Source organism: Cygnus atratus, chromosome 16 (genome assembly GCF_013377495.2).
Source record: "Cygnus atratus isolate AKBS03 ecotype Queensland, Australia chromosome 16, CAtr_DNAZoo_HiC_assembly, whole genome shotgun sequence".
Taxonomy (NCBI): Eukaryota; Metazoa; Chordata; class Aves; order Anseriformes; family Anatidae; genus Cygnus; species Cygnus atratus.
Genome location: NC_066377.1, coordinates 15,624,124 through 15,634,420, shown reverse-complemented (window position 1 = coordinate 15,634,420; position 10,297 = coordinate 15,624,124). Strand labels below are relative to the sequence as shown.

Below are 10,297 nucleotides of genomic sequence, written 5' to 3'. Positions count from 1 at the left end.
GTTCTTGATGCTTCCTTTTGTACAGGTAAGATAGCCATTGTGAAATAAAGGGCCATATCTGGAGATGTGGGTGCACAGTATCTGCATTGATTTCAACCCAACTATTGCAGACATCTAACAACTCTGAAGCAGAATTTGTCCTGAAACTTTTACATCAAAGTGTCTGAGGAGCTCAGAACACAAAATACAGGATGAATGAGAAAAACAATAAATAAAATAAAATATTTAAAAAGAACAAAATAAAAATAAAAAAATAAACAGATGTCGTTGTCAAATGTAGCTATTATGGTCTCGAAAGCAATCCACTTGTTTCAGTTCACATTCTTGTTGCTCTCCATCAACATGCCGTTTTTTTACATTGAGATAAGCTGATAACAGGATCTGACACTAAGTGTTGGCTCAGTCAGTGGTTTCTCACAAAGGTTCAATGCCATTAATGAGTGCAGTTAACAAGCAGTGCTTTGCTAGCTCTAGATACCTCTGTTGACCTGTGTGTGTCAGGCCCAGAACACTGCATACAAAAGCCTAAAGGAGGGACAAGGCCAAGGTTGACATCCAGGGGGAATAAGGATGCTCTGGCCTCTCTGCCATGCCATTCTGTTCCCATCATTTTCCTGTTCGGTGCGCGGACATGGGGACAGGCTGGAGCGTGTACTGCTCCCACCAGCCTGGGCTGGGTGAAACGCTGCTGAGCTCACTGGGGTTGTCAGAGCCACGCTGCTGGTGGTGCCTGGGATGAGGAAAGGCTGGAGGCCCCTGCTGCCACTCAGCATGGGTGTGGGAGCAGCTCCCCAGGCATCTCTGCACGGTTGCCCGTACCCTGCCACCGCTCCCTGCCAGCCTTGCTCCTGCTCCCCACACCACTTCATGCCTCGGGCCTGGGGGCCACAAGGGGCCCACAAAGGCAGAAGACCCAGGTCCCATGTCTGCCCTGTGATCTTGCCCTGCCCTGTGCAGAGCTGCCAGCATCTTGTCAGAGGGTCTCCCAGCTGAGGTGGTGAGTTTCTTCTCATGAACGTTCATCTCTTTCATGAACGACAAAACTGTATTTATCATGCATCAAAGATGCCGCAGATTTTGAAGTTTTAGGACGAATCAGGTGGAGTGGGAAGAGCTCCTGCAGCACACAGGTGTTTTCATAACAGCCTGGGAAAGATCTTTCCTACTTCTGTGGTGGACTTCTGCATGTTGGCCAGAGAAAGGAGAGCTCTGGCAGGTAGAGAGAGCTTCCAGAAAGGCAAGGTACCACATGGAAATGAAACAGGCTGGTACAGAGGGCAGAAGGGATTCCACGGCTGCAGCTCTCAAGCACCAAACCACGCTGCCCATGAAGGGCCCTCCAGTGACCAGAACATTTTTAGATGCAGATTGTCTTCTGGAGCTGAGCCTGTCACAAAGTCCTGTGTGACCACAGCTACTTGACACTCATGGTTCTTCCTGCTGGCTACAGGATGCCTGTCCACCACGACTGTCCCCCAGCACCTCCACAAAGGCAGGAAGATGCTAACACCAGGGCATCCCCAGCCTAGCTCTCGGGTTTGCAGCCAGCTGCCCACTTCTCTTTTTCCCACCACACTCACTCACAGATTAACAAAATCCTAGACAGCTACAGTCCGGGATCAAAAGTGATTACAATCACAACACAACAGGTCTTCTCCTTTCTCTCTCTATAAGTGAGTGCTATACCGGTATTAGAGGAGAAATCATTCTGTTCAAGTCAGTATGAGCCACGAGTCTACCTTCTTTTTCCTTCCAGTATCTGTCCTTCTAAAATACTGTCATATAAAAATGCATGTAAGTATAACTGTAATCTTGATTATCCTGATATCAAATGCATTTCTCTGTTCTGTTTGTGGACAAGGACAAAGCTCAAATGCAGCTGTCTTTATGTGCTGTAAATAGCTCTCATTCCTCACTGTGACCGCTCAGCAGGTGACATTGTATTCATAGGCATCATTCATTCTGCAGCAAAGCTTTGAAATCCAAACCAAAAGTAGGGTCTCCTTGGGGAGAAGCTCTACAAACATGGAATGACAAACCAGATCTGGCCTGATAAATCTGTGGTCTCAGTTGCGGTGTACCGAGGCCAGGCAAGAGCTAGAAATATTCAGGCTACACAGGGTGGATCCAGGCTGTGTACGAAGCTCAGCTGAGCTGTGGTATGTTCTGGGGATCTGCCTACAGCTCACGTTGCTGCAGAGATGAGGCCGCACATGCAGACAGCAGGGTACCAGGGCAATGGTGCTTGAGATGCACTCTGTAGCTCCCCCCTAGCTTCCTTGGACTGCAAAGTCCAGCTGGGGAAAGTCCCCCTCCTTTCCTCTCACAGTCCCACACATCATGTTATTCCCTTCTCACCATCAGGTGCCTCTCAATCTCCTGCTCCACACATTGGCAGCCAGAGCCAAGGGTCTTCCACCAGCTGCAATGTACTGGGCAGCCAACCCCCTTTGGAGTCCTCCAGCTACTGGCCTTAAGCAAAGATGTCTCATGAGGGTCCTCGGTCAGGTCCTTTCACCCTGGTGTCCCTTGAGCTCTATCTTCCCCTTACTTCCTTACACTCATGGCAAAGCTATTTCCACCTCTGATAGCATGGAGATTCATTTCAGTCATGCAGGGTTTGTGCCAGTTCTGTCCTTTTGCAACAGTGAGCAGAAGCATAAGAGAAAGCAGCATGTTATGAAGTACTAAATGGATGTGGAAGATGGCAAGCTGCTAGTGAAGGAAGGGCTTTTTTTGCAGCTCCATGTGTGATAGACACAGGAAGGTTATCTGCATGGAGCCCCTCAGCCCAGAGCAGAAAGTTAAAGCACTTGAATGGCTGGAGCAGATCTCAGTGTGCTTCCAGAAAATACCGTACTTTCAGAAAACTCAGTTGTTGAAAAATAATGCCCTATTTGTAATTGTTTGTTATGGTTTACGGCATGTGCTCTGTGCTAATGTAGATAACATATACAAAAACAACCAAACAGACAGAAAAAGGACAAGTTTGCATTAAGATTGTAACTAGGACAAACACAGCAGGATTTGGAGGAAAACAGGGATTTTTTAGAATTGCATTATGATCTGTGTGCTAGATGGGGAAGTGCATTAGCTTTTATGGGAAGATCAGACCGGTAAGAAGAGGAGGTTAAATGCATCCAGGTAAAAAAGTGTGTCCTTGCATAGAAGAAAGTATAAAGAAAAATGTGGAAGAAAAGTAATTCTCAGATACCAAAGAAGTCTTCTTTTAGCTTCCTCATGTTTCCAACTCTACAGACACGAACAGAGTAAAACAAAGCCCAGGAAACATCTACTGTAATGTGAAAGGCCCATGGCAAAGAGAAACTCCTTGACAGAAAATCAAACATGCCTCATGTTCCTTGTGGCCAACCTGTGGCTGATGCCCCATCTCATCTTCTGGTATTTCTGAGGGAATTTCTCAGCAGCTGGGGAAGGGTTACTCACCAGGTTTTGGACTGGGAAGTGAGCTTGAGCTCTGGGACAAGGTGCATGCACCCCAGCTGCCACACACTGGTCTCAATATCAAGGTAGCATTGCGCCTGTAACCAAAAACGCCAGCGCAATTGCAAGCCTGGACTACGGGCTTGTGTCCATTGTCTGCCACCTCACCTAGCCCCACTCTTCATGACTTTGTCCCCCCACGCTTCTTCTCAGACCTTCGTGGTGCCTCCTATTAGGGAAGAGAGGCAGGAGGAAAGGCAGGGCCCCATGTCCCAGAAACAGAAGACATACATGAAAAAGGACAAACAGAAAAATCCTTTAGCAAAGAATTACTAAATGTTTGTCTTTCAGCAGGCAGTGTTTGAACCACAAATGCTAAGTGAACAATCTACTTAAAGTTTTCCATACACCAAAAATATTTGATATAAACATAAGCGACATAGTAACTTTTTTTTTTAATGTAACGGATTTACACGTCAATTTAAAAAATCAGATTTTTTTTTCTTGTGTTGCCAGCTAGAGTGGCAAATGAGATTTGAGGTTACTACGTTTAAAAGGTTTTGCAAAAAATGTTTTCCTCTTCTCATGTCATTTATACTGGGTATTTGGCAGTAATCTGCATACAGCCAGTGTCAGGAGGATTTGCAAGGGCTGGATCCAGCTGTGCAGATCCATGGGCCTGCACACCCCTCTTGAAGACAGAACTTGACTCAAGTTGCTAATGTTAATCATACATATTTTTTTCAGGATCAAAGTCTTAATTTCCATGAACGACTTTTGATAATTTTACTAGCTTTAAATAGTAAGAGCCATGTGCTTCTTTTGTTCACAAGTAGATAATCACTTTCTGATTAAAGCAGTGACTGTCAGGAAGAAAATCAGACATTTCTGCAATGGCACTGTCACTTTATGAGACTTTAGTTTTCCCATGTTAATCAAGGTTTGCAAGATACGATGCACATTCCTGGATGGACTCTGTGCCCTGCAAGCTGCTATGTGGTAGATCCCTGCTGTAAAACCCCGGTGTGCTAATGTGTGTTTTTAGGGAGTAAGTATCATCTGTATTAAAAATATTGTATCCTAGTAATCTTCTATAAAGGTCTTAAACTCTTTTTTTTTTTTAAGCTTCAGGTAGGAAATGCCTTTCATTACTTTATGGAATGGGACACTAAACCCACTGTCCCAAGGAAAGGGCTGTCCCAAGCAAAGGGTCTCTCATCTGGCTGACGATGCAGAGAATCCTGTCTCCTGTGGAAGGACTCGTCCCAAAAGCCAGTGCAGCGGGCACACCGCTTTTTCCGCCTCTCGCCACCGGCTGCAGGACACATCACTTGGAGATCCAGCATCAGGACCATCGAACCGGAGCCGTGCTGCCCACCAGCCCCCGTCACCAGTAAGAGGAACAGCTTTTGGTGTGGGTGCTGTTGCCTGGCCCAACACAGCGGAGCTCCGCGACTGCACACCACAGGTCCATTTGGTGGCTTCGGGGCAAAGCTGGGGAGGGTGCTCCCGTGCCCCGAGCTGCGAGGGTGCCGGTGTCCCCGGGCAGCCCCGGGGCTCAGGCCGTCTTCGGAGAAGGGGAGGCGACGCTTCCCCCACCCAGGTGCGCGAAGCAGCCTCCAGCCCAGGCCTCTCCTCGCCACCGCCGGCCTCTCCGGGAGCCGCTACGCGGAGAGGGCTCCTCCGCCCCGGGCGGGCCCGCGCCGAGGGGTCCCCCGGCACCGGCTGCGAGCGCCTCGGGGCCGCGGCGGCTGGCAGAGAAGATGGCGGCGTCCCCCCGGGAAGGGACCGAGCGGGCAGAGCGGGCGCCGGGGCGCCCCCGCGCCCGGCCGGGGGCTGCGGGCAGCTCCCGCCCACCTGCGGCCGGGGCGGGCGTCCCGAGGGGCCCTGCCGAGGCCCAGCGGGGCCCTCACGGCGCGGGGGCCGCCACGGGGCGCTGCCCGCCGGCCGCGACAGGGCTCGGGCCGCCCGCCCCGCAGCCGGTGCGCGGGTCGGGGCTACGGCCTCGGGGGTCTCCGCCCGGCCGCGGCGGCGGCGGCGCCCGCTTTGTGCGGGGCAGAAACGGCGGCGCCGCGGCCTCGGCGGGGAGCGGGGCGAGCGGCCCCGTGCCCTCGGCGCCCGCTCCCGGCGGCGGCGGCGGCAGCGGCGCGCTCGGACGCAGGCGCGCGGGGCGGGCGGTCACGTGGCCGCGGCGGAGGCGGCGGGAGGCGGAGCGGCGGCGGCGGCCTGCGGAGGGTGTCCGGGCGCCCCAGGGCCGACCGCCACCTCCCGCCCCCGCCGTCACGGGGCGCGGGCCCCGCGCGCCCCCGCTCGCCCCGGCGGCCCCCGCCCCTCCCGCGCGCGCTCGCGGAGCGGGCACGGCGGCGGCGGCAGCGGCGGCGGCCCCGCGGCCGCCAGCAGCGGCACCGGCGCCAGGTGAGGGCGGGGCGGGCCCCGCGGCGGGGCCTCGCCGCGGCCCCCGGCGGCGCGGGGCGGGGGAGCGGGCGGCGGGTGCGGGGAGCGGCGGGCGTGACAGGGCCGGCGGGGCGGAAGCGGCGCCCCGGCGGTGTCACGGCCGGCGGGGCCCGGAGCGCGGCCCGGAGCAGGCCGCGGCGGGCCCGGGGCCGCCGAGAGATGCCCGGGCTCGGGGTCCGCCGCCGGAGCGGGGCCGGGCCGGGCCGAGCCGAGCGGAGCCGGGCCGCCCCCCCCCCCTCGCTCAGCCCCCGGGGGGGCGGGAGCCTGGTCGCGGGACGGGGCGCGGCGCCGGGCCCGGAGCGTGTCAGCGGGCCCCGCTCGGGGCCGCGGCCTGGGCCCCGCCTGTCCCGGGGCGCCCCGGGCCGCTCGGGAGCTGCCCCGCGCCGGGAGGCGGCCGCTGGAAGGGGCGCGGCGGCTGCGGCCCCGCGAGCCCCGGCTGGGCGCTGCCCGCCCCGCAGCCCCCGGGTCAGCCCCGGCCGGCCCCGGGGCCCTGCTCCGGGCCCGTGCCCGAGCCCGCCCGGGGCAGAGGGGCACCGCTGCGGTCCGCGGGGCCGTGCCGAGCGCTGCCTCCTCTCCCGCGGAGGGCGAGAGCGCTTCTGGCCGGAACGGGAGGGCGGGCAGAGTGCGCTGCGCCGGGGGAGCTCCTCGCCCGGTTTAGGTCGCCGCCGTTTTTAGTTTCCCTGCCATCGTGCAGGCACAGGTGGCTTTTAAAGATGCCAGTGAAGGTGCGTTGACGTGTCTTTGAGCCCAGGCTTTTGTCTGGATTTCCCCGTAACTCTTCCAGGTGCTAATAGAAAGGCTTCTTCACTTATTCCCGTGGTTTGATTTCCGCATTTCCCATAAATTTAATTCCTTTTAGAACATCTTAGAAAACTCGGGATTCTGATTCCTTCTGATTTTTTTTTTGGGGGGGGAATGGGGGAAACAGGAAGGAGCAGGCTTTTCTGTTGCTCTCCTTGGCACGGGTTTGCAAGCTGACGATAAACTGTAGCTGTCTGAGCTTTGTCACTAAGACTTCCTAACCCCTCACCTTCCAGACCTTGCGTGTGTCATTACCTTAACCAAATTGTGAGTAAGCTGCGGAAAACTAATAGAAAACTGTAATAAAATCTTTCTCAGTTGAATTTTATTGTAGGAAAGGTAGCGCTTCCTATTGGTGTTTATAGTTAGTGTTCTTTATAGTCTGTCCATTTCTCTACATATGTACAACTAAAGCATCTTTCAGTATTTCACGTATGAGAAAGCAACCACAAAAAACAAATTTGGTGTTCTCGAAAAAGAGTCACCACGTGAGATAACCACAATTTTTGGATTTACTGGCTCTTTTCCAGTCACAGCAACTATTCCCAGCTTCTGTGGGCGTCTTGTGGAGCGAGAAATGAGCACCTCAAGATATGTGTCCATAATGTCTGGGTCTGCAAACCTCTGGACTAAACATACTGCACACAGTGAGGCACCAAGGTGTTTGCTAGGAATTTATATGCTTTTCAAATACCTGTATTCACTGAGCCACGTGGCTTCTTTTTAGAGTTAACTGGCTTTACCAGGAATTATTTCACAGCTGTACTGGATCCTTACTCTCCTGTTAGAAGTCATAAATCAAAAGGGCGGGGAGGGCTGCACACAGACCTGATCTTTTGTTGAGAAATGACATTTCCCAGTATTTTATAAGTACAGAAAAAAGTACAGAAGGGTATTCCATTAGACTTCAGATTTTGGTTGGAAAAATTCCCAGGCAGCGCTCTCCAGCCATTCTCTATAGAAAGGCTGTTCGGCTATAGAACTTGCAGGGAGGAGTTGTTAACAACAGGCTTCCAAGCGATGCAGTAGTTTTATGCTATTCTACTAAAGAAATAGCTGCTTTCTTAAAAAAAAAAAAAAGTGGGGGGGGGAGGGGAAAGGGAAAGAAAGAAAATGTGTAGGGAAACCTGAGAAATCCAGATCCCCACCTGCATTTGTAAACTAAGTATTAGTGTTTTCGTTTTTTAGATGCTTAAAATATTTGAACTTGAAAAATATTGGGGTATAGAGTTAAATTCTGATGAACAATTGTAATATCCCTCAGTTCTTCTTAGGTATGATGCTGTCAAAGATTGCATGCCTCTGTAGTAGATATTAAATATTTTAAATTTATACGGTAAACCTGTTTAACAGTTTAGTTATATGTTTGTTTTCTAATACTGTATTGTTTGCTCTTGGATGGAAGCTGGAGTTGCAGTTGAGTTACATAGATATACTAAACGTAACAGATTTGCTACCGAAGATATCGATGGGTTAAAGTGGCTGTCACAGTTCAATTGCATTAGGAATAGTGAAATTTTATAGGTCATTAGCATCCCTCTGAAGGACAGAAGGTGTGATGTTGGTATTTGTTTCAAAATCATGTGGTGTCTATTGAGAAATACAACTGCCGCGGTGCGCAGAGAACACTAGTGCGTGGAGCGCCTGCCAGTGTGCAGTGCCCGCTGTATGAACAGCAGCACTTACACCTGGCAGTGCGTCCACCTGAGGCAGGGAAGATGCATCGTCAAATTCCAGGTGAGAGATGTTCCAGCTGTTTGGCAGACGACTGAGGTTTTTTTCTTCACGTTTGTTTATTGAGACAACGGTTATTGTGTATTCTGTCTGACGCTTGCTCTGTCCTGTTTTCAAACTCTTCTGTCACTTCCAGAGCAGATCACTCGTGTTCTTCAGCAGGAGCTAGCTCGTGCGGATAACATTTCAACCGTGTAGCCGGTGTGTTTCTTAGTTTGTACACCTCGATAGCTGAAGGTTTGGCTCAAGATGGTATGAGAAACTCTGATTCTCTAGTGACCTGACTGATTAGAAGGAAGAGAATTAATAATAATAATAATGTTAATAAAGGCTTTCCAGTGATGCAACTGGCATTGAAAGTTCAGCTAGGCTTTGGATTGCACAGGAGAGGTAGTAGTGGAAGTGTTCCATAGTCCAAGGAGTATGGGATTTTCAGCAGTCTGTTGGGTACCAGGGCTCATTTCCTTTCCATTGTGTCCTCTGTTGCCGCTGCTAACAGCAGCCCGTCTGCGTTCTGAATAGCCCTTCCAAAATTGTTGTTGACATACTTACAAATAGGAACGAGAAGTGAATTCTGGTGTGTGTGTGTATGTAGTGACTTTCATGTTGTGTCACAATAAATAACTGTTTTTCATGTATTTGGGGAAAAGAAAGATGAACGATTAGGCTTACACAGAGTGTAACTGGTGTGAGAGCTTGTATAAAGAAGGGAGGTGCTCCGTAGACTCGGCAGCACGCAAGAACCATCCTCTTTTTGGAACTGGGAGGACTGTTGCTGCCTTCTCCAGCTTGAATGAGTAGTCCTGAAGGATAGTCCTACATAAGGGTTTGGATCAGACTCGTACAGTAATTGAGAAGTGCAGCAGAAGAATGATACCTTGTCGAAGTTCGTTTGTCCTTATATAAGCTGATAATTTTGGGACAGGAAGTTGCCTGTATTGAGTTGTGTATGTGGGAGTCTGAATTTTAAGTTTGTGATCTATGAAGGGGAATAATGTATTTATTCCCAGTAAAAGACGCATGCTGTTATCTTCTCCAAGTCCTGTGCTTATCATTTTAATTTTATAATTATTGCTCTTTCAATAACCAAATAAGTGACGTTCCAGATGTCTGAGCTGGTATGAGATTCTACTTCTCCTTATGCTTTCTGGGTAGTACTTACAGAGGCTGAATTAGACGTAAGCCTGTGTTTCGCATATATGTGCACGGGCACACTCTCATAAGTCTCTTGGATGGTCCAAGGAAATCATGAAGATTTTTTCTGCCTTGCTTCCTGCTAAATTAGCAGTTTTGGCTTGTGTAATACTTCACTTTCCAAGCAGTGGGTGGAGAGAACGTGAGAGATGAGAGAGAGGGCTCAATCTGACAGTTCTGATGGGTCTCTGCCAGCTGTTCCAGAGAAATGGAGGAGTTAGCATTTGCAGATTTGGGACTACGGCTGCAGGAGCTGAACCTCCCAAGGCAAAAACATTGCCAGGTTTTTTAGCGAGGCTCAGTGAAGAATAACACGGGACGAGAAAAAGTGTCTCCTTTTCTGGTTGCAGTGTGGAAGGTGTTCCTTCTGAGGTTTTCTTGGGGTATTTTTCCAATCCCCACAACAATACATTGCTGTCTAGTTCAGTTGCATCCTAGTTTTACCATCCTAGGGATTATGTGGTTCTTGATAGCAGTAGTGGCAATAAATAGAAAGAAAAAAAAAAGAAAAAGCCTGGGAGAATGCCAAGTATGCTGCAAGTTTTTATACAATCAGGAAAATCTCAGAATAATCTTGATTTTTAGCAAAAGCCACGCCTACATAATGTGTGTTTATGGTGGTTTTTGGTTGGTTTGTGTTTTAGTCAGGGGAAACATTCTCCTTACCGAG

General features: G+C 50.8%; 1 protein-coding gene across 3 annotated transcripts in view; it reads left to right on the top strand.

The window, feature by feature from the left end:
- The first annotated feature begins 5,771 nt into the window (after window positions 1–5,771).
- Window positions 5,772–10,297, top strand: part of NCOA6 (nuclear receptor coactivator 6) — a 47,344-nt gene continuing 42,818 nt past the window's right edge. Inside the window, exon 1 of one of the 3 annotated variants that reach the window (XM_035548192.1) lies at window positions 5,772–5,859. The gene's annotated coding sequence lies outside the window, so the exon portion shown is untranslated. Of the gene's footprint in view, window positions 5,860–6,490; window positions 6,624–10,297 lie in introns of those variants that run through there. The other 2 variants (XM_035548190.1, XM_035548189.2) reach the window with 2 other exon arrangements.